Source organism: Ceratotherium simum, chromosome 2, assembly GCF_057802395.1.
Source record: "Ceratotherium simum simum isolate JZ-2026a chromosome 2, ASM5780239v1, whole genome shotgun sequence".
Taxonomy (NCBI): Eukaryota; Metazoa; Chordata; class Mammalia; order Perissodactyla; family Rhinocerotidae; genus Ceratotherium; species Ceratotherium simum.
In genome coordinates, this window is record NC_141901.1 from 29,665,045 (window position 1) to 29,688,250 (window position 23,206).

Below are 23,206 nucleotides of genomic sequence, written 5' to 3' on the forward strand. Positions count from 1 at the left end.
CCATAAATTCTGGCATGTCTTATTTTCATTTTCATTTGTCTCCAGGTATTTTTTTCACTTCTTCTTTGATTTCTTCATTGACCCAGTCGTTGTTCAGTAGCATTTTGTTTAATCTCCACGTATGTGTGGCTTTTCTGATTTTCTTCCTATAGTTGCTTTCCAGCTTCATACTGTTGTGGTCAGAAAAGATGCTTGGTATTATTTAAATCTTCCTAAATTTATGGAGACTTGTTTTGTGGCCTAATATGTGATCAGTCCTGAAGAATGTTCCATGTGCATTTGAAAAGAACGTGTATTCTTTGGTTTTTAGATGGAATGCTCTGTATATATCTACTAGGTCCATCTGTTCTAGTGTGTTGTTTAAGGCCAGTGTTTCCTTATTGATCTTCTGTTTGGATGATCTATCCATTGGTGTCAGTGGAGTGTTAAAGTCTCCTACTATTATTGTGTTACTGTCTATTTCTCTTTTTGTCTGTTAATAATTGCTTTATATATTTAGGTGCACCTACATTGGGTGCGTAGATATTTACAAGTGTTATATCCTCTTGTTGGATTGTTCCCTTGATCATTATGTAATGTCCTTCTCTGTCTCTTTTTACAGTTTTTGTTTTAAAGTCTATTTTGTCTGATTTGAGTAGTGCTACCCCAGCTTTCTTTTCATTGCCATTTGAGTGGAGTATCTTTTTCCATCCCTTCACTTTCAATTTGTGAGTGTCTTTAAGTCTGAAGTGTGTCTCTTGTAACCAGCATATATATGGGTCTTGTTTTTTTATCCAGTCAGCCACCCTATGCCTTTTAATTGGGGCATTTAGTCCATTGACGTTTAAAGTAGCTATTGATAAGTATGTACTTACTGCCATGTTTTAACTTTTTTCTCAGTGTTTTAGTAGTCCTTCTCTGTTCCTTTCTCCTTCTATACAGAATTGATGGTCTCTTAGTTTGACCTCTGTCTGAAAGCTCTGCTCTTTAACTCCCCTCCTCCCTCATTTTATGTTTTTGATATCATATCTAACGTCTTTTTTTGTGCATTTGTATCCATTGCCCTCTTATCATGGAAATAGATAATTTTTCCTATTTGTGGTCTTCTCTTTTCCCCTTAAATCAGTCCCTTTAACATTTCTTGTAGCACTGGTTTCTTGGTGACAAACTCCTTTAATTTTTGCTTGTCTGGGAAATTTTTGATCTCTCCTTCCATTTTGAATGATAATCTTTCTGGGTAGAGTATTCTTGGCTGTAAGTTTTTTCCTTTTAGCACTTTAAATATATCTTGCCACTCTCTTCTAGCCTGTAAGGTTTCTGCTGAGAAGTCAGCTGATAGCCTTATGGGGTTTCCTTTGTATGTAACTTGCCTTTCTCTTTCGGCTTTTAGGATTCTCTCTTTATCTTTAATTCTAGACATTTTGATTATGATGTGTCTTGGTGTGGGCCTCTTTGGGTTTATCTTGTTTGGGGCTCTCTGTGCTTCCTGTACCTGGATGTCTGCTTCCTTCTTTAGGTTAGGGAAGTTTTCATGTATTATTTCTTGAAGTAGATTCTCTGCCCCTTTGTCTTGCTCTTCTCCTTCCAGGACACCTATAACACGGATGTTAGTGCGCCTGATGTTGTCCCAGAGGTCCCTTAGACTGTCCTCACTCTTTTTAATTCTTTTCTCTTTTACCTGTTCAGCTTGGGTAATTTTTCTAGTCTTTCATCCGGCTCGCAGATCTGTTCTTCTGTATCCTCTACTCTGCTTTTGAGTCCCTCTAGCAAATTTTTCATTTCCAGTATCATATTCTTCATTTCTGATTGGTTCTTTTTTATATCTTCCATTTCTTTGTTGACATTATCAGTGAGTTCATCTATTCGTCTCGCCACATCAGTGAGCATCCTTAACACTCTTAGTTTGAACTCTCTGTCAGGTAGGTTGCTAATTTCTGTTTCACTTAGTTCCTTTTCTGGGGATTTGTCCTGTTTCCTTACTTGGAATGTATTCCTTTGCCTCCTTATTTTGCCTCTTTCCCTGTGCTTGTTTCTATGTATTCGGTAGGTCAGCTACGTCTCATGCTCTTGGATAGGTGACCTTATACAAGTGATGCCTTAGGAGTCCTGCAGTGTGCTTCCCTCAGTTCTCAATGTTCCAGGGGTGACTCCTATGTTGGCTACGTGTGTCCTTCTGTTGTGGCCTGTTTGCTCTCCCTGTAGGCGCCCAGGGCGGCCGAGCTATGCTCCTGGTCAGCTGTTGTAATGCTCAGCTGTTTGTAGTTGTTGTGGGCCCTTCAGTCTCTTTATGAGGTGTGGGGAGCCCCAGCTCAGTTGGCTGCAAGTTCTAATACTACATTTGTGTTGCAGTATTTCTTTTAAGTGAGTAGGCCCCCAGCGTGGCAGGTTGTTAGGCTCAGTGGCTTACAATTGCTATAAGCCTCCAGCCTTTAGGTCTCTTGTCAGCTCTCTGAGGATTGCAGCTGGGTGGGGCTGGCCTCAGGCACAGGAGCACCCAGTTGTTTCAGACTTTGGAAGGTGTGGCAAACCCCCTACGTGTGTCTTTGAGAAGCTCAAGTCTTCTGCAGCTGACAAGCCCTGCCGCCCACAGGTCCACACACACACTCAACACAGTCCTGCCCCGTGTGCGCGCCCCGACCTCCCGAGGTGAACCCAGTCTCTCCACAGCTGGAGCCCCACACGGTTCACCACCGCCGCACACTCTCCACCCGCTCCTTGTGCACGTCCTGCCCCAATGAAGTCGGCTCAGTTGCCAGGCTGCAGAGAATCCAATGACCAATCTATGCAGGCCCACATGTTGCCTGAGGGCTTGTTTAGGGCGGGGCCGTTCTCTATGGTGGGCTGCCTGCCCTGGCTGAGCTGGATTACATCGGTGCTCCAGTGGCTGGGGCATACCTGGGCTAGCATGCCCCAGGGAGTACTCCAATGGCTTCTGTGTCAGCATGCCCACACCAGGCCACAACAATGGCCGCCGCCAATGTCCCAGTCCCTGGAGAGGTCTCACCTCTCACCGAGATGCACTGAGGGCCTATCAGGTGAGTCTCTTTTCACCAAAGCACTATGCACCTTTCTTTCTGGTGATTCTAGGATGCTTTCTGAAACAGGTGAGTTTGTGCACGAGCCCTTTAACAGCTGGTTTTAATTTCTTTGTGAACCAGGTTTTCTGGGGGTACTCCCCAATGTTTTAGTAGCAGGCAAAGTCTGATATTATGCCACTGGTCTCGATTGTGCTGGGTCCACAAAATGCCTACAGCGGGGGCGCTTCTGGCTCAGGGTCCCGCTCCTCCAGGGAGGGTTGCGTACCTTTGGGCTGCTCCCGGGTGGCCATGAAGCCAGCGGCTTGTGAGGGCGGCATTTTTTCTCTCCAGAAGGGAGTTTCTGCCTCTTCCACCTCAATTAGGATTGTCCTTTGTTGCAGGAGTTCCTCTTATCCAGTTTTCAGTTCTGTCTCAGGGATAATTTTTCCACAAGTAGTTGTAAATTGGCTGGTCTGCGGGAGGAGGTGAGTTCAGAGTCTGCTTACGCCACCATCTTGACTTCTTTTCCCATAAGAGCATTATTCATAACAGCCTAAAACATGGAAAACTCATACTTCTGTAAGATACATAGAATATGGTATACTCATCCAAAGGAATATTATAAAGTAATGAAAATGGATAAACTATCACTAAATGTAACAACATAGACAATTTTCTAAAACATAATGTTGAGGAAAGAATTCAGACACAAAAGAGTACATGCATGATTTCCTTTATACAAAGTTAAAAAGTTGGTAAAACTAATCCACAGTGTTAGAATGGTGACTGTCTTTGGGGAGGTGAGTCAGGAGTAACAGGCAGAGGACATGTGAAACACTTCTGGCGTGCTGGCAATGGTAATGCTTCTCGACCTCAGTGATAATTTCATGGGTGGGTTTACTTTGTGATAATTATTGACCTGTACGCCTAAAATTTGTACACAGTTCTGTAGTATGTTATATTTAAATTAAAACTTTTATTAAAACAAAGCAAAAAGTGGCCCTCTAGATTATCTTTGAAAACATACACATTGGTAACAGTGGTTACTTCAAGAGTGATAAACTGGGTGATGGTTCAGACTTGTAAAACATTGTACTATATGCTTGTATTGACTACATGAAATGAATAAATAAATACAATACATTTCTAAGTGGTGCCTCTGGCTGAGAGGAGACCTAACTGTCAGAACTTTCATGGAGGTTCTACTTTCTTAGCCTGGGCCACCAGTAAAGTTGGAGTTACCTTTACACCGAGGGCTGGAGATGACCAGCGTGAATTTCTGCAGGTGATTTTAGCTTCTCCAACCAGAACATATCCTTCGTCACATTCATACTGCAGCACAGTAGTAAAGGATAAAAGTGAACTCACGTCTTCATGGGATCCGTGGGCAACATTAGGAGACATTCTGCAATCTTGAATGGTGAAAGAGAACAGTGGAATGAACTAGAGTTTAATTTAATTAACACTTCAGCGTGTGGGACTCTTCCCATTTTATAGAACTAAATCACTAAATTGTACTGCTGAGGTATATTTCATTTCCTCACAAAATCACTAGGAATGATTTACTGAGTTCTTAACTACTTGCTAGACCCTGTACTAATCATTTTACATATGTTATACCATTTAATCCTCACATTAACTCTCTGAGGCAGTATGATCATCATACTCATCCTAGAGAAGAGGAAACACAACCTAAGAGGGGTCAAACATTCCACATAAGGTCACAGCTAGTAAATGCCAGTAACGTGAATCAAATTTAGGGATTAAATTTAGGTTTGTATCAGTTCAAAGTCCACTGCTACTATCTGGAATACTGCTATTTTCTGCTCTCTGTAGCCATCATTGGATGCTTACTTTATATGATAATCAATGGATGTTTAAAAGCCATAAAATCGAAGTTTTGGCTGAGGAACAATACTCTTCTTGTTACTTGCAAAATCAAGTAACACCCCATAATTGATGAAAGAGAAACTGATGAAAGAGAATTGATGAAAGAGAAAACTCTTAACACCCTCACCCAAATTAAGGACATTAAAAGGTTAAGTATTAGAAATTTTTTAAGAAAAATATTTGGAGAAGTACTTTTTTATAAAGCTTTTGATATCCTGTGAACACCACCCCCAGTCCCAGGCGAGGCACATGTGTGGGTGCATTTCTCCTTCACGTTGAGAGAGGGGATCTAAGGAGCCCACTGAGAAAACCTAATATGTTTCCTTTCGGTTTGGAGAGACATTAGACACAGTGGACCAGTTTTGAGCTCCTGCCTGGGAAATCTAAAATGCAAAAGATGCGCTGTCTAGTGGCTCTGATGGTGAGAGTGGAGGACAGATTTCTGCTGCCTTGAGATTGGCCTGTACTACTGACATTATTCAGAACAAAGGATGAGTGAGTACTTCCAGCAGATTAGATATGGGCCACATGAGAAAGACAGCTATGGTGGAGTTGTCTTCAGGCCTGTCCAAAAGGACCACCTGAGGAGAGACAAAGGCTTTAGGGAAAAAAAAACAACTCTAGGAGTCACCAGGTATATAGAAGGTAGGAAAGAGTAAGTGATCAGCCAGAATTGGAGATGGATCCTGCGATCAACCAGACTCCAGGAACAGAAGTTAGCAGATCCTCAGTGATGAAGGATCCATCAAAAAAAAAAAAAAAAAAAAACCTCACAAAAGAGAACGCAAGCTTTAAACACCCATGAGGACAAGAATCAGCTCAGGTCAAGCACTGTTTCTCTTAACTCTGCTCCTCCCAAAGCTTCAACTGTGGAGGGGTTCAGAAAGTGTAGAAACAGTAAGTCCAAAGTAAATTCTGCTTTAGTAGTGAGGAAAAGAAATACACCTGTGTACAAGTCACCATGGATAAGTCTTCCATACGGCCTTTCTTAAACCTCAGATTAAGTACCTCCATAGATATATAAAAAATAGCTTTTAATTTTTATGATTAAACACATATATGGAGTTCTGTGCTAGGCTTTTCAGCAATATTAAGAGGGCATATTTGCAATGTACTTAAAAAGACTAGATATGGCCATATAAATACTTATACCACACCAGTCACTTTAGTGCCAGATTAGGACTGGAAATGAGTTCTGTAGGAGAAGGTGTTGACAGAACCGAGGATTGGAGTATTGAGGGAAGGCATCTCGGAATAAGTTGGAGATACGTCTTGAAGGATGAGTAGAAGCTGAGTAGTTGATGAGATAGGAGAGGCAGATCCATACTGAGGCAATGAACAAAGTGTCTGGCATCACAGATTGTTACTGTCAGAGAAAGGGGAGGCAGAATCAGGCCAGAGTTGACAGACATTAAGCACCATTTTTGAGGGCTGGGGCCATAGGTAATGGGAAGATTTGAAGGAACAGAAGAGAAAGGGAAAGGGAAATAGAAACATGAAGAAATAATTGAAAAACTTGTGACAAATTTGATAAGGCCTTCTTCTACTAACTCAGACTCTAAGAGAGGGGAACTCAGAGGTGAAGTTGGAGGACTGAAAATCCCCTGAGCATAAAGTTCTGTATCCTGTACTGACTCTATAACCTAGATTAATACTGTCCCTCAATAATTTTCATGCATCTGATGTGAAAAATCATCTTCCAAATATAGATGCTTCCTTAATATACCCATGCTTTCCCCTTCACCACTCTCAGTGATGAAGAAAGCATGGCTTTCACACTCTTAAATCAGTCTGCCAGCTCACAAAAGAGTATTTTTCAGCTATTATTTTAAGGTCGGTATTTCCCCTCTAAGCTAACGCAATTCCTCCATTTTCATGCCTTGATAGCTGTTTCAGGGAATATGTTTAGAGATATCTTTATTATGAAAATTAATTCTCCCAGATAAAAAATAATGTGAGCTAATAAAAGAGAAAAATATCACTTGGTTTAAAGGATGTTTCCATTTAAATACTATAACAACAAATTAATTTCCATGGTGACAGATCTTCAACCAGTTCTGGGACGTTCTCTCAAACCCTTGCGTTTCTCATTCATTTCTAAAAATTTCCCTACATTTCAATGTTTGTTCCCTACATAACAATGCCTTACATTTATTTAATGGTTTACAGTTTTCAAAGTGCCCTACATTTTACTCTAGAAAATTTACTCAGTATTTGCCATAACAGACAATATTTTTGCTTTATGGATGGAAATTTTTCTTTCTAATCAATCAGTAACTAAGACTGTAGACAGCGTAATTAACCCCTGTGGAAAATAAACATGTTTTAAACATTCTGGAGCATTTGAATATAAGAAATTGATTTGAAAATTAAAGATTATTCCTTGTTAAAGCAGCCTCACAAGGATTTTTGCATAGCAACACATTGTTGTTCTAGACATAATAACAGCCTCTACCTAGAACAATTTCTTTTCTATTTTAAGATTCTTTTTATTAATAAGATAGTTCATCGTACTCTCTTAAAAAAGTTATGGGTTGCCACCATTTGACTATATTTGATTAATTCTTAATTGGGTATTTTTTTCCATATCTTGGAGAAACTACCCCCTTTTTTGCATAACCACTGTACTGACCACACAGGCCAGAAGGGCACAAGCAGTAGGGTCAAGACTCCAAAGAGGTACAGTGCTGGGAAAATGCTCTGCAACTTGGGGGCCACGGCACAGAGTCTCTGAGATGCCTCACTGGGGTTCAGCCTTCTCAGACACCTTGAATCAAGATGAAGAAAAGTTCTCTAAGTAACAGTTGAAATGTGCCTAAGCCAAGGATCTCAGCCTTGGCAAAGTCCCAGCTATGTGTCACTAAAGGAGAGTGGCAGGGCACGTGACTAGAAGACCAGCAGCTGAGCACAGCTCTGACAGAGGCAAGCTGATGAGGCCCCCTTCTTAGGGGAGAAGAGTCTAGGGCTTGATGCAAGAGCCCTCTGGGTTTCTGTGTATATTTGCTGTTGTAACCTCAAGACTTCCTTGCTGTTCAGATGGTGCATGTGATGACTTCCTTTCTGGATGTACACATGATTCCTCTCTGAGTAAACAAGAGCAAAAGGCACAGGGGCTGCAGCTCATGATGCACGGTGTATGTGTTGAGCTCTACAGGAAGTGGAAGTCAGAGCATGAGAGAAAATAAATTGTCTGAGAAGCAGTGCCTGTCCAGGAAGTGGTTTCTTTAATCAGGAGTATGGACTGTCCATAGAAGAGCGTTTTTTTTTTAAATCTAGAAAATTAAACTTCTTTCTAGGTAGCCCACAGTCTAGCCAGAACAGAGTAATACAAGTCTCTAAGTGTGAAAATACTCAAGAATCCAGTCCAAACAATAATTATTCTTACAATACTTCAGTGGGAACTTTTTCCTAATTCCTGGGTTTTCTGATGTACATAAAACACCAAATGATTCACTCTATGAAACTATTCTAGTGTGGAAACTATTCCAGAATGTGTTTGCAGCCCAGAAAAAGCATGCACTGAAAGTTAAATGGTTGAGGAGGATGAATTAAGAAGAAAGGAAGATTTATTATGCCTTTCAGAGTATCTGAATGATGCTGGTTCTGGGTGAAGCCCAGCATTATGTCTCTAAGCACTAAAAGACAAGTGGATGGAAAGACATTTGTTATTCTTTATGAATTAACCCCAAGACTAAGTTTTCCTTAACCACCTGGGACTGCCTGGCTATTCATCCACATCATTTCCTAAATTTAGTCTCCTTAAGTGGCACAGATGAAATTACTAACCTGGATTCTATATTTTGCCCACCAACTATGGATATCTGTTCCTGGAAGAGAGAAAGATAGCTGTGCAACAAAAGAGTAAGCTCTTGAAATTCTCCTAAAGTGATCTTCACTACTCAGCTGAGCTGGAATGATGGCTCCATACCACCAATAGCCAAAATGCTTCTCTCTCAAATATAAATGGGAAGAATCAACAAATATAACTGAGGAAAATTCTTTGGAATATTGAGGAAAGCACAATTAAATTTCAGCTTCTTAGAGAGAAAAGAAAACAAATAAATCCAGTAAATGGTTGCTTCCTTTAGAAAGAGGAACCACAATAAAGAGAAGTAATTTAAATGATTAACGGGAAAGTTTCGTTAAACTTTTCCTCTTTAAGCATGTAGTGTACCAGAACTTTATGTAAATTTTCATAACTAATCCTCAAAAAAACTCTGTGACATGGCTTTTATCTTTCTCATTATATTGATGAAGAACCAGGTTCAGATAGATTGAGTAAACTGCCCCCAAACCTTTCAGATAATTAACGGCTATGCCAAATTCTGAACCCAAGACTGATTCTAAAATCCAAGCTTTTTCTTTATACTGAAAGAATGTCCACTTTTTGGCCATCATGGTTTCCTGTCAGGACACTGAGCCAACCATTTGGGAGTAAATCAACACTACTGGCCTTTACTCAACAGTATGCCCACTCTCCAAATGCTGCTGGTGCTGCAGTTAATGGCTTAGACCTGTCACCTTCTCCAGAGAATGTGCTGGGATGATAGGGGCCACCTCATCCTGATGTGCCTTAGACATTATACCACACCTCCCAGGAGCAACCAAAGCACAACTGATATTGGGGTGCAAACGCCCTGATTCCTTGTCTCAAGTCTGGACAACTCGGCGGTGCAATTTACACTCTAGAACCCACCATGGATCAGCTGTACATTTAACCTGAGAAAACATCCTTGTTCAGCTCCTTTCCCTCCCTATGCTGCTGCTTCATTCCCTGATAGTTGTTGTTTTCCATGAAAAGCACACCCTCAAAAATTCACAAGCTTCTGAATTCCTTCTGGAGAAACTGACTGAAGACAGTTTATACCACAAGTGGACTCAGAAAACAAACTCTAAGAACAAAATTCTAGAATTGGGTCACCCACTAGCCAATTGGCAATCAAGACTCCATCACTGGTGATAGGTATAGTATTGATAGTCCTGGCTTGCTGTAGCATTGCAACTATGAACAATTTCATCTGATAAACTGTCATGGGATGTAGACGGAAGGAGATGCGTTGGCTTGTGCAATACTTCTGAAATTTGAGAGGTGCAGTGGAAATAGCAGTAATAAGGATTGTGAAATTGGTGGCTGAGTAGTGTTGATGCAAGCTCAGTGCCCCTTAGCTGAAAACGAAAGCTGAAGGCAATCAACCGCAATTCAAATCCAAAGTCCTCCTTCTTAGTTTTGTCGTTGTTGTTGTTAGGAGGATTCACCTTGAGCTAACTCTGTTGCGAATCTTCCTCTTTTTTTGCTTAAGGAAGATTAGGCCTGAGCTAACATCTGTGCCAATCTTCCTCTAATTTTTATGTGGGTTGTCGCCACAGCATGGCTGATGAGTGGTGTAGGTCCACGAACCCACGAACCGGGCCCACTGAAGCGGAGCACGTGAACTTAACCCCTACAACACAGGGCCAGCCCCTCCTTCTTAGTTTTTAAAGAAACTCGTATCTCAGGTAGCTAGGAGGCTGATCATGCTAAGAATCAAGCTCAGGATATAATCATAAAAGAATAGCAGAACTTCAATAAAGGATGAATTCTTAGCCCTGGCAAGTCTCCTACTAAGTCAGGGCCTTTATGGAAGAAGTAGTGCCTTTAGACTTGGCTTGAGGATATCTGGGGAGATGCACTACAGAACCTTGAACTCCAGATTCCCCTAAACCCAAAGAGCCTGTGTAATTGGCTCACTTCGCTTTGTTATAAGATAGTACCCCTGTTGCTTGAAAACCATGCAAGGGGATCAAATGCAGCAGGTGTCTTACAAGGCCATAATTTCTCGCCTCAAGATCTGCCTCCGCCTCCCCACTAGGCATCAGACCAATAGCTGGAGTCAAATCTCAGCATGAACTGACTAAGGACATGCTGCGCCTGTTAAGAGAAGAGAAAGGGGAGGAATCGTATGCAGGATCTCTGGGACCTAGCTAGTATGTGTTAGGAGTTGGGAGAGTATGCCTAGGAGGGGATCCTAAAGCTAGATAAGGGGGAGTTTGTCAGGATGGGGACACTCACCTGTAACACAGGATTTAACTCTGGCAAGTGCCCTGGGAGTCAGTTCTTATATGCTTCTGGAAGCTTAAGAAAAATAATGGTCAATATTAAATGGTATAGAGATACTAGAACTGCCATGGCAGACTAAGTAGGGAGTGATCAAAGGCTGAAAGAAGCAGACATGCTAGAAAGATGTATTTTTATAAAACCAGAAAACCTACCAGCTGTTTTCTTTACGAGAACCCTGAGGGTGTACCGTTTACCAGGGCAATAAGGAATAAGGACAGGGAGCAACTGTCCTTATAGAGAAACTGGATCGTGGCTGGCTCTCTGTAGGCTGCATCTTATGATAAGAGATGCTATTATCGAACGTGGCTGCCTAGTAGCAGTGGGGATTACAGAATTCCAGGACAGCAGGGCTAAGCGGCAGCATTGAACCTTCAGAAGCAGTTTGGGTGAAAAATACTGGAGGGCCAGGACTAGGGTGATGGAAGACATGTGACTAGAATGCAAAATTAAAGAAGGCGCTTATTTTCAGGGTTGTGCAAGTGCTGACCTGAGAGTGAGTGCCTCCTTAAGAGTGAGGCATTTAGGGCAGCAATGTTGGGATGCACATTGGGAGAGGACCTCCTGACCTGTAGGAATCTATGAAGAGGTTTAATAGAATATGGTGTTTCTTAACATAAAGGTCAGCCAACATGGATATTGTTTGATATATAATCAAAAGAGATCAAGAACGAATGATCCAAAGACTGAGGTAAGCCACTTCAATAGAAAGTCATGATCTGTTGACCAATTACCTTGTTTTCCCCCTGGTAATTTTCTTACCAGTTCTCAGACTGAAAGTGAGGACAGATCCCTATCAGCAAGGATCATACAACAGCACAGCAAGTATATATGGTAGTAATTCTCCAGTCCTTCCCCAAAGGAAACTTCAGTAATTTACTTAAGTAATTGTGCACTAGAATCTTTAGAGGCCTGTTGGATCTGAGCTGTCTCTGACACCTGGAAACGGAAAGTGTCACCATGAGTCCATTTAAAATAGGAGATACAGGGGCCAGGCAATAAAAGGATTCCTATCTCACAGTGATCCACTGGGTTTATAGACCCACCTGGTGATCATTTCTGTGGTTCTCAAGCGTATAGCAGTTTGTAGAATCCTCACACTAGTTTTCTGGCTTTTGGAATGAGAGCTATCACAGTAAGAAAACCCCTGTAAAGAAACCCTGCAAATAATATCATTCAATGATGAAACACTGAATGCTTTTCCCCTAAGATTAGAAATCAAAGCAAGGCTATCTACTCTCATCATTCCTATTCAGTAATATATTGAAGGTCCTAGATAGTGCAATAAGGCAAGAGAAGCAAATGAAGGTGTACAGTTTGGAAAGGTAGAAACAAAACTGTGTTTATTTGTAGACAACATGATTATTTATTTGGTAAATTCCAAAGAATTTATAGAAAACTTACTAGTACTAATGATAGAATTTAATAAGATCACAATATACATGGTGAAGTTATAAAAATCAATTGTATTTGTATATACTAGCAAAGAAACATTGGAAATTTAAATTTAAAAAGTACCTCCATCTCAAGGGCAATATGCTGGGTGACAAAAGCCATTTTCAAAAGATTCTGTACTGTATGGTTCCGTTTGTAAAACACTGTCAAAGTGTCAAAATGATAGAGATGGAGAACAGATTAGTAGTTACCAGTGTTAGAGATGGTAGGCCAGGGGAGAGGGGTGAATGTGAATATCAAAAGGGTAGTTCAGGGAGGATCTTTGTGGTGATGAAATAATTCTGTATCTTAATTGCTGTGGTTGTTTCATCAGTCTACACTGTGATAAAATAGCATAGAACTATACAGACATTGAACTAGTCAATTTCCTGATATTATTGATATTGTTATAGTTCTCTAAGATATAACCATTGGGAAAAACTGGGTGAAGGGTACATGGGACCTCTCTGTACTAACTTTTCAACTTTCTGTAAATCTATAATGATTTCCAAATAAAAAGTTTTAAAAATGACACAAGCTCTATATGGTACATGGCAGCTGAAAGCTCCAAAACATTTATCAAAGAAAACAAAAAAAACCTATGTAATGGAGTGATATACCGTGTTTATGGATTGGAAGACTCAACATTATTAAGATTTCAGTTCTCCTCAAATTGATCTCAAGTTTCAAAACTTTCCAATCCAAATTCCAGCAGATGTTTTGTAGAAATTGATGAGCTATTTCTAAAATGTACATGGATAAGCCAAGGACCTAAAATAGCCAAAACAATCTTGCAAAAGAACGAAAAGTTAAAAGACTTGTACTTCTTGATTTCAAGACTTACTATAAAACTACAGGGCCGGCCCCGTGGCTTGGCAGTTAAGTGCGCGTGCTCCACTGCTGGGGGCCCGGGTTCGGATCCCGGGCGCACACCGACGCACCGCTTCTCCAGCCATGCTGAGGCCGCGTCCCACATACAGCAACTAGAAGGATGTGCAGCTATGACATACAACTATCTACTGGGGCTTTGGGGGAAAAAAAGTAAATAAAAAAAAAAATTAAAACTACAATGATCAACATATTGTGATATTGGTATAGGAATGGATTTATAGATCAATAGAAAAAAATAGAGTCCAGAAATACACTAACATATATATGGTTAATTGATTGTGGACAAAGGTGCCAAGGTAATTCAGTGGAGAATGGGTAGTCTTTTTAACAAATGGTACCAGAACAATTGGACGTCCATATGCATAAAAAATTAACCTTGATTCTTACCTTCACCATATGAAAAAATTAACTCAAAATGGATCATAGACATAAATGTAAAACTAGCCAATCTGGGAACTACTAGTTTAAGAGAGACGCTATTCATTTATTCCTTTGTGTATTCCAGGGTCTAATCTTTGTTATAAGATTAGATCTCTAGCACCTATGTGCCTGGACCTCAGTGGCTTAACTCCTTGCAAAAGTGTCAATGCTGACTCATGTTTTCCTATATCCTTTCAGTTTTATAAAGCGATGATGCAGTTGGCTTTTTGAAAAACTCATGAACTGAGGTTGAAGGCATTATCTATCATATTATTCACTGTTCCTTGTAAAATAACCCCTGCATTAAATTTATTTTCTAGTTGCATAACAGACAAAAAAAGCCTATCCTTTAGAACGAATAAGTTTCTTTTTACCAGACAATGGAAATCTTTGATCCATTATATTTCCATTTTAGTTTGACTGAAAATAAGCTCAATCGAAATTATTATATAAATTAAATTTTAGTAAATTTGCTTCTATTTCTTATATGATTTTGATTTTTCACTTTTATTTTGGCAAGTTTAAATTATGCATATCTACTATAAACTGATATATTCTAAAATTTTTTTTGAAATTATTAAGTTTATACTGGGTACTGAGCTAAACATGAAAGAAAGAAAAACTTAAGAAAACTCTTTAGCAAGAAAAATTTTTAGTTGTATAAATATACATCATTTGTTATGTATAAATATTCATTATGAGTGATAATTCATCTTATCTTTAAAGCTAAAAATATCAGTATCAGAAAGTTGATAATTTGCTAAAACTGATGGGAACGCAGGATTAGGAGCTATTCACAGGACTATTTGTGGATCAGAAGAATTTTTGGAAAACCATGTTCCTTTTCTGACTCTTTGCTTCCCTCATTACAAAGTGGCACCTCAATCTGTAGTCTCTATTCATAGATAATTTTTCATCTGAAAGTCTTTGATTCACCAACTTCCTTCTCCCCAGTCTCTCTCATTAAACCTGGAAAGAGAACGAATTACATACTCATAGTTTGTTTCCCTGTAGTCAGAGAACAATATTTACCAGCAGAAAATTTTAATTGATCTTTCGTTGGGTTACATTAGCACCAGATAGGTGTCTCATGTAACTCCATACACTCTTTATTCATGATATAATTATTCAACACATACTATGGGCAGATCTCCGAGGGAAATACAAAGATGAACTTGTCTTAGAGGAAGGGAAAACCTTCCACATAAAACAAGGAGACAAATATAACCGCTCTACTTTCTAGGGATGGTAGCAATCATTTCAAGAAAGAAAGTAAACGCTCTCAATGGTGACAGTGCAAAAGTGATGTTTCAGTGGAAATAATCTGAGGGCTTAGGGACAAGGAGAAAGGCAGTAATTTCCCCATCTTGCTTAGTAAAAATTCAAGTTAATAAGGAAGCAGGCAGGAGACTGAAGGACCCTTCTTGGAAGGAACTGGAGAACAACAGAGAAGACACCAGTAAACACTGATATTTGGGGATTCCTCTGAATTTGTTAGGGTATAAGTTAAGCTGCTGAAATGAAGGTCAAGTTTATATTTCTTTCATGCAACAGTCCAGGGGCAGAAGTGTATTCAGGTTGGTCAGCAGCTCTGTCAAATGCGGTCATCCAGGGATCAGGTCCCTTCCTCTTTGTTGCTCCAACATCCCCTAGGGTGTTGTCCTCATCAGCACGGTGGAAGCTAGCTCACCAGCAACCTGTCAGCATCTCAACCCTCATAGGGGGAAAGAGGAAGTGGAAGGTAAGCAATTTCCTTTTTAAGAAAGTGACTCAGAAGTTGCAGCCATTGGGAGGTTGCTCCACGGGAGACTCTAGCTGAGGAGCCATGTGCCCTGCTGATATTTAAAGGTCTGAGAGTATTTTCTATTACTTAAAGCAGGTAGGGGAAAATGGGTACTGGAAACAATTAGCAGCCTCTGCTATAACTCCCAATAAGAAAAAAATAGCTCACTGTCTGATCTCCCCATAATATCCACAGCTTATGTGGGTCTCACCCTTAAAAATCAACATGTAATCTAGAATCATCATCAACAGAAGTTTACAGAGAATAGAACATCCAAATAAACTATTATTAATATCCTCTGGAGATATGGGAGTAGTCATTATATCCACAAAGAATAGAACAATTTTTTTAAATGATGGGAACATTTTATAAAATTAATAAAATAGTTAAAATACAAAGTCAATGAAATATCCCCAAAGAATGTGGGGGAGGAGTGAGACAGAGATGATGGTGTAGGAAAGAGAAGAAAAAATTTAAGAAAATTATAGGATTAATAAAGAAGTCCAATATCTGACCAGTAAGATATCCATAAAGAAAAACGATTTTTCTTTTTCTCTTCAAAGAAGAGAAAATTACTGAAGATACTATAAAAATTTTCTGAGAAAATTTCTCAGAAAAAAGGAATATGAGTTTCCATGTAGAAGAATGGAGATAAAGAAAAAATCCTATATGACCAGTAATAAAAATGGCTTCTGACTTCTCAATTACAGTAGGGGAAACTATCATTCGAAGATATTCTTTAAAAATTCTAAAAGAAAATTATTTGTAATCCAGTTTTCTACATTCAGCTGAATTATGAATCAAGTATTCAGATAAAGACAGTTTCAAATATGCAGGAGCTCAATATTTTACTTTCTATGCATCATTTCATAGGTAGCTCCTCGAGGATGTATTCCAGTAAAATGAGGAAATAAACCAAGAAAGAGGAGAACATGAGTCCAAGAAGTAAAGACAGAGCAGGAAGGTGAGTATACAGACATGAGAGCATCCACTCATGTTGAAGTGTATGGCAGACACTGTCAAATTCCTGTCAAGATCACCAGGGCCCTACCACTACAGAACACCCTAGACAATTTCCAAAAGCCAGTATCTGCTTTGTTTGCCCAAGCTTTTTACAGAGCCATTGAAGGCTACTCTGATGACTTGCACAGCAGGTCAAAAATACCAAGTAATTAACACTTCCCAGAAGCAGACCTTAATGTCCATGAGTGATGGAAGTTATTATACCAATATCCCAGCTCCCTTGCCCTTTGAGTGGGAAAACTCTCAGGTATGTGTCTGACACCCCTTTATAGTTTCCCCATGGGTTTAGGTTCCACTCACCCACAGAGGTAGGTGGCTTGACAATACACATCTTATTGTCTGCCTTCCCTTCCCTGTCTCACCGCCCCACTCAATTTCTCAAATATTCATAAAAACATTTTTGAGCACCTATATAACAATCCACCAAGTATTTATGAATATATAACACCCTTAAGATATCAGTTATCTAATTATCTAACACACAATGAACTCACAAATGGGTTTTTGTGTGGAGAATGCAATGATATGATACAATACCAAATACAAATTAGGTTTCATTCTACTCTCCAAAAAAAATTTATCTAATGTAAATGAACAGTTGAATACCTTGTTTAAGATAGAAAATTAATTCAAATTGGACTTGAAAAAGAAAATAAACAAGGAAGTAATAATCAAAAATTATTACTTAATGATTGAAGACTTTTCTGAGGGAGGCTTGGTGGCAAGAGGAGGGAGATGGAGGTGGTGCTGTAGTTTCTCTTGACGGTGGGAGAAGGTGAGTGAGAATCAGTGAGAGCAAGTGAGTGAAACAGTAAGTACCAGAATGTTTTCCATATCTAACCCCAAGGAACTGGTCAACACCCTCTCTTCCAGACCATGCAGACCTTGGAAGTACATAGGGAACCACTACAGGAAGCCACAGACATAGATTGGACATCTGTTTGGGTTTCCTTTGCTTACAATTATACAGATCCTGCTAACATGAGACTATGCTGGCAATTCAGTTTTTTTGTTTTTTGTTTTTAATGTGATACATCTGCCCACCTTATGACTTGGCAATTATTTTTCTGTATGTTCTAAAATTTATTTTTGGTATTTGGTATAAAATTATTCAGGGTCCTTTCCTTCTTCTTTGACCAATCATCTTGAGCAGCAGATTGAATGAGTTCCTCTCTTATAAATTCTTCCAATGAGGCTTTTCTAGATCTCTTAGTCTCACTTACACTCTTAATAGTCTTTTCCACTTTCATAGATCATATTTTCAGTGAATAAAGTAGAGAAATGCTATGTATAATGCACAAGGCATTTCAACAATGTGAACAGAGAGGTGATCCTATTGAGAAAATGTCTGAGGTACCCCAAGTGCTCAGGCTACATCCTCATGCCCTGAACCAAAAAGAGAAACTTGATATTTGTTATAATGGATTTTTGACTTATTGTAAATTTTAATTAAGCTGTTTTGCAGGTAAGTTTAGCAAATATTTGATTTGTGAGGATGCAAATAACAAGAGATATCACTATGGGCACAAAGTCCAATGCGAGATGGAAAGCTAAATGACTCACTCTAAGAAAGTGAAGGGAATTGTGTTAGAGCCAACTAAAAGCAAATGATGCAGGGGTCTGATAAGGGAAAATGAGATATTTGAGTAGAGAGAGAGACTGGTAGACTAGAACAGGTGTCAACAGAGAGTCACAGAGAAAAGGCAACTGTAGAAAAGGCCATCTGTGCTCCATTCATGTCCCTACCCTGGAGGTTACTGCAAGCAGCCCCATATGTCACCAGTTGCCAGGGTTCTTGTGCTCAGAAACCTGCTCAGCTGATCTGCAGAAACTGTGAGATGTCTTGGGAGTCAATGCCACCGGAGTAAGCCTCTACCAGTGAGGAAAGGGAGTTGGTGGATAAATATCCCAGGTCCTCATCCTCAGGAGGATAAATCAAAGGTGTGTTGCACACACTTTCAGAGGGTAGTCAGCATAATTGAGCTCCTGTTAGTAATGACAGTAATCCCCTCAATAATGCTCCCTGCTTAGGCTGACCTCCCTTCCCCGTCTTACCATCCTCTTGCTCACTATGCTTTCTGGGCCCACCAACCAAGGAAACTAGTTACCCACAAATCCTTCGTCTAGGGGAAACCAAAATAAATATCAACCAAACGATACCAGCAGAAGCAGGTAATGGCTTTCAAGAACATGGATATGTACTTTCCATGTTAAGTAGGTTTCTCTTATAGTTCAAGCCCCTCTGTTATCTTTAAAGTTCAGTGAAAGCCTGCAACATGCTATTTCCTCTTCTGAGTATGTTTGGAGAAATTAACCAAAAGAGGTCATTGTTCCCCATACGGTTCTGTGTTCTAGGGAAAGATGAGAAAGCCAGCAGAGCTGAAATATGAGTGAGAAAGAGATTTCAGAGGATGCAAAGTTGGAGGAAGTGGTGAGTGGAAGGAATAAAAGCCTCCAAGTACCCCGAGATATAAAACTGATTGATGTGAGGTTTCTCCTCGTGTGTGTGGGATAGTTGCTCAAGCCATTTTACTTTTCTATCAAGGACAAAGAGGACCAAATCAGATGGAGGACTTGGAAATACACAGGTGGCTGCCGCGTGGGCTTCACACATCAGTCTTTCAGAATTTGTTCTCTGAGGGTGGAATAAGGAGGTCAGACACAAACGTAAATCCCCGCTGTGTAAGGCAAAAGTGAAGAAGTAGCATTAGTGAGCCAGATGCCAAGCAGCGGGGCATGGGGGTTTAGAAAAGGGCATGACTCCCTTCAAATGGGGGAGAATAGACAAGGCTTTTTGGGGGTGTTGACATTTAATCTGAGGTTTTAAGGACATGAGTGATTCGGACATGTATAGCTCTGGAATAAAGGCATTCAAGGGAAATATACAGGGGTGATTATGCAAATGTACATTTTCAAGGTCTCCACAGTAAAATAAAAGTATTAATGTAAGGAGTTTATTTAGGAACTTTTTGATGGGGTCCTAACCGAGCACGGAGACAAATAGTTTTGATATGTGAATATTTATTACAGTGAATTTTGGTACCAAAGAGATGGTAAAGTTGATAAACTAAAGTGATCCATATTGAATTGAAAGCAGCAAGGCGCCTTTTTCTGCCTCTTTTGGGAGAAATTACACTGATGACTCCAGAGGGGATTTCCTTTGTCTGTTCCTAGTTCTAGTAGTTGAATCTCCAGAGAAGCTTATACTCTTCCAGGGCCATTTTCACATCCTCCAGGTTTTCTTCCTGCTAGCACTTGCTCACAGACTTCAGGGACCTCCTAAAAGTGATATGGGTGGTAAATATGCTTGAGAGGCTTCTCTCCACCTCCCGAGGAGGGTACATCCTGACAATGGCACGACTACAGGATCAGGTCCAAGACCAACCCTAGGACTGGCGGGTGAGCAGGAAAACCAGAATGCACTTTGGGCCCTATCATAGTCTTTCCCAGAGGGATGTAGATCTGTTCTGAGACAGCTTCCCAGAAGGCCTCCATTGGGACGGGCTATTTCTTCTCCAAAAAAGGAACAACAGTATATTATACAGCCTAGAAAATTTAATGTTAGAAGCCTATGAGACCCTCTTCTCCCTAAGGGGCTCATTTTTTTCTGCTGTCAAGTGAGAGCAGAGAAACTTGCCACTCATAACTTATCAGATTTCTTCAAGGCAAAAAAAAAAAAAGAGTTCCATTGACTAACTGAGAAATTAATCCTGACAAGTCAGATCTCATCATTGCTGGTTAGGACAGTGCTCTGTGGGTGGCATGGGGGTTTTTTAGGGTTCGATAGCACAGGAACTTCTTTGGATTGTGCCACTCATCTACTCACACCTGGGCACCTTGGGGTACCAGGTTCTGTTCTCCGAGCAAGTGATACTTTGGGGGCCAACCATACTATAGCCAGAGTCACACTAGATGATGACATTTTCAGGTTCAACATATTCGTCCTTATCCACAGACAGCTTTCCATTTTCTATCTCTGGTTTCAGACACAGCTACAACGGAAACAGTTTTAAGCAATCTGTAAATCTAAAAAGAAAGATATGAGTCTATGGTAATAAAATTAACTATATTTAAGTGCTGCTGTTTTATCTTTTCTTTCATTTTGATGATTAAAATAATATCCATTAACGTATGTATTAAGCATTGGCTATATATCAGACTTCGGGCTAGTACTTTATGTGATTACCTCATTTAAGTCCAACTCAGCTCTATGAAATGAGCACTGTTATTATTTCCATTTTATCTAGGAGAAATCTAGGAGAAAATGAGATACAGAAAGGTTAAGAACCTTGCCCAAGGGCCGGCCCCGTGGCTTAGTGATTAAGTGCGCGCGCTCTGCTACTGGTGGCCCCGGTTCGGATCCTGGGCGTGCACCCACGCACTGTTTCTCCAGCCATGCAGAGGCTGCGTCCCACGTACAGCAACTAGAAGGATGTGCAGCTATGACATACAACTATCTACTAGGGCTTTGGGGGGGAAAAAAAAAGGAAGAGGATTGGCAATAGATGTTAGCTCAGAGCCGGTCTTCCTCAGCAAAAAGAGGAGGATTATCATGGATGTTAGCTCAGGGCTGATCTTCCTCACAAAAAAAAAAAAAAAGAAAATTTGCCCAAGGTTATAACATTTTTAAATAACAGGACAGGATATAAAAAAGGTGTGTGACCCCAGATTCTCAGCTATCAAAGCAGCTATCTCTCGTATCTTGATTCCAGCAAGACACTAGGTATGAAATCTTCCCTCTTGCCTATTATCCTCCTGTGTGCTGGAGACAATGGTGGCAAATAATCCCTGGAGGTGTTGATGGCAAAGTGATACTGAGCCTGTGTGCACATAAAACTGGGACCCGATCTTGACTCCTCCTGTCCCTGTAACAGATTGGCAAACCGGGAGTCCCCCACCACATGCCCACATCATGGGCAGGTGGTGCCGTGCACAAGGATCCCATAGAAATATCTGTCATTTCATGGTGTTTGGAATTAGCCCATGAGAGCCTACATTCATGCTAGAACAAGTATCCATGAAAATTTTGCTACAGGCCACAGCTACCATCACATAAATTGTACCACCTGTAGAATATTTCTGGAAATATATATAAGAAAGTGGGAATAGGGGATGCCTCAAGAAGGCTGAATTTTGTGCCTGAGAGAAAGAAGTAAGAGAGAGATGACTGCTTCTGTATGCCTTTTGTATTATTTGTATTGAGCACCATCTGACTATGGTAATTATTCAAAATAAATCTAATCAAATCAAATGTTTTCATGTTGCCTCTGGCAGAGAAGAAACTTGACTCTCAATCCCTTCATGACAGTTCCACCTGCTTAGTCATGAGCTGAAAAGGGATCTGGGGTTACCTTTACATTGAGAGGATTCAGGTGTCCAGCATAAAGAACTGCACGAGAATCTGGTCTGTCCAACCAGAGTGTATCCTTTGTTACATTCATACGTAACCTCCTTTCTGAATCAAGTGTATGACTGTATTTGTGTAGGTAGGATGTCCATGGGCAATGATAGGAGGAAAATAGCAACCTTGTTGGTGAGACATAAAAGTGAGAGAGTGTGAGCTTGAGACTATAAAAAATAACACATCCCAGAATCTGCGTGGTTTGTAGAAGGTTTCATTCTGTCCTTTCATCTTCTTTGCCCATAGGATCACTTAGCCAAACCCAAGATCTGTGCTGCCCTCTTGTAAGCCTCAGGCTGAGGAACTGTAGGTAGTACAAAGGGAATCACAAGCACTTAGGTTTTTTTTTTTTGGGAGGAAGATCAGCCCTGTGCTAACATCTGCCAATCCTCCTCTTTTTTTGCTGAGGAAGACTGGCCCTGGGCTAACATCCGTGCCCATCTTTCCCACTTCATATGGGACGCCACCACAGCATGGCTTGCCAAGCGGTGCGTGTGTGCGCGCCCAGGATCCGAACTGGTGAACGCCAGGCCGCCGCAGTGGAGCACGTGCACCTAACCGCTTGCGCCTCTGGGCCGGCCCCAAGCACTTAGGTTTTCCTTCATTTCTTTGACAAGTGCACTAAACTTTACACTGGTTAGGGACTATTTTGGCGTGAAGGCTAGATTAAGCCCAAAGTTACGTTGTACCAACGGTACACTGCATCGATTTCAGGCTAGATGCAGAGAAGTGCATCTGTGAGAAACTATAAAGATGCTAAATAAATTCACCATCTCTGAGTCATTGCTCCCAAGCAAAATGGTCCATCCATCCCCACCAAGAATATACTTACTGAACTATAATATCCTTTAGAAAAGAGCTCATAGAAAGAATAAAAATGATGACGTGCATGTTGAAATAATAGACATGACAAGGTGCAGAGCACCTCTCTTAAAGAGAACACTGTCAGGTTCCACAAACACTGCTTGAGAAATTTAAATAAAACAGATCATCAAGAATGTCAGATAAAATACTATACTGATGGACTTAGTAGCTATAAGTACTGTCCTAAGATGCCTCCTAGAGGCATGCAAAACATGATGGCCCACAGTAAGTGAGATTGAAATTCTGGAATTGCCATGGCAGATGATAAAAAGAAAGATTAAATGACTCAGGGAAGTGAGCATGCTGGAGTGGATCTTCTATATATGCCGGAAAATCATATAACATAATCATGAATTATGTTATATAGGAAGGCCTGGAGGATACATTTACCAAGGTCATAAGGAATTCCC

At 40.3% G+C, this 23,206-nt stretch overlaps 1 pseudogene across 1 annotated transcript in view; it reads right to left on the reverse strand.

Annotated features, from left to right (window-relative positions):
* The window catches only part of LOC101388230 (C4b-binding protein alpha chain-like), a 41,444-nt pseudogene that overhangs the window by 6,295 nt on the left and 11,943 nt on the right, over positions 1-23,206 (reverse strand). The window contains exon 2 of the transcript XR_015554503.1: positions 4,239-4,408. The product of XR_015554503.1 is annotated as a C4b-binding protein alpha chain-like (transcript). The remainder of the gene's footprint in view (positions 1-4,238; positions 4,409-23,206) is intronic.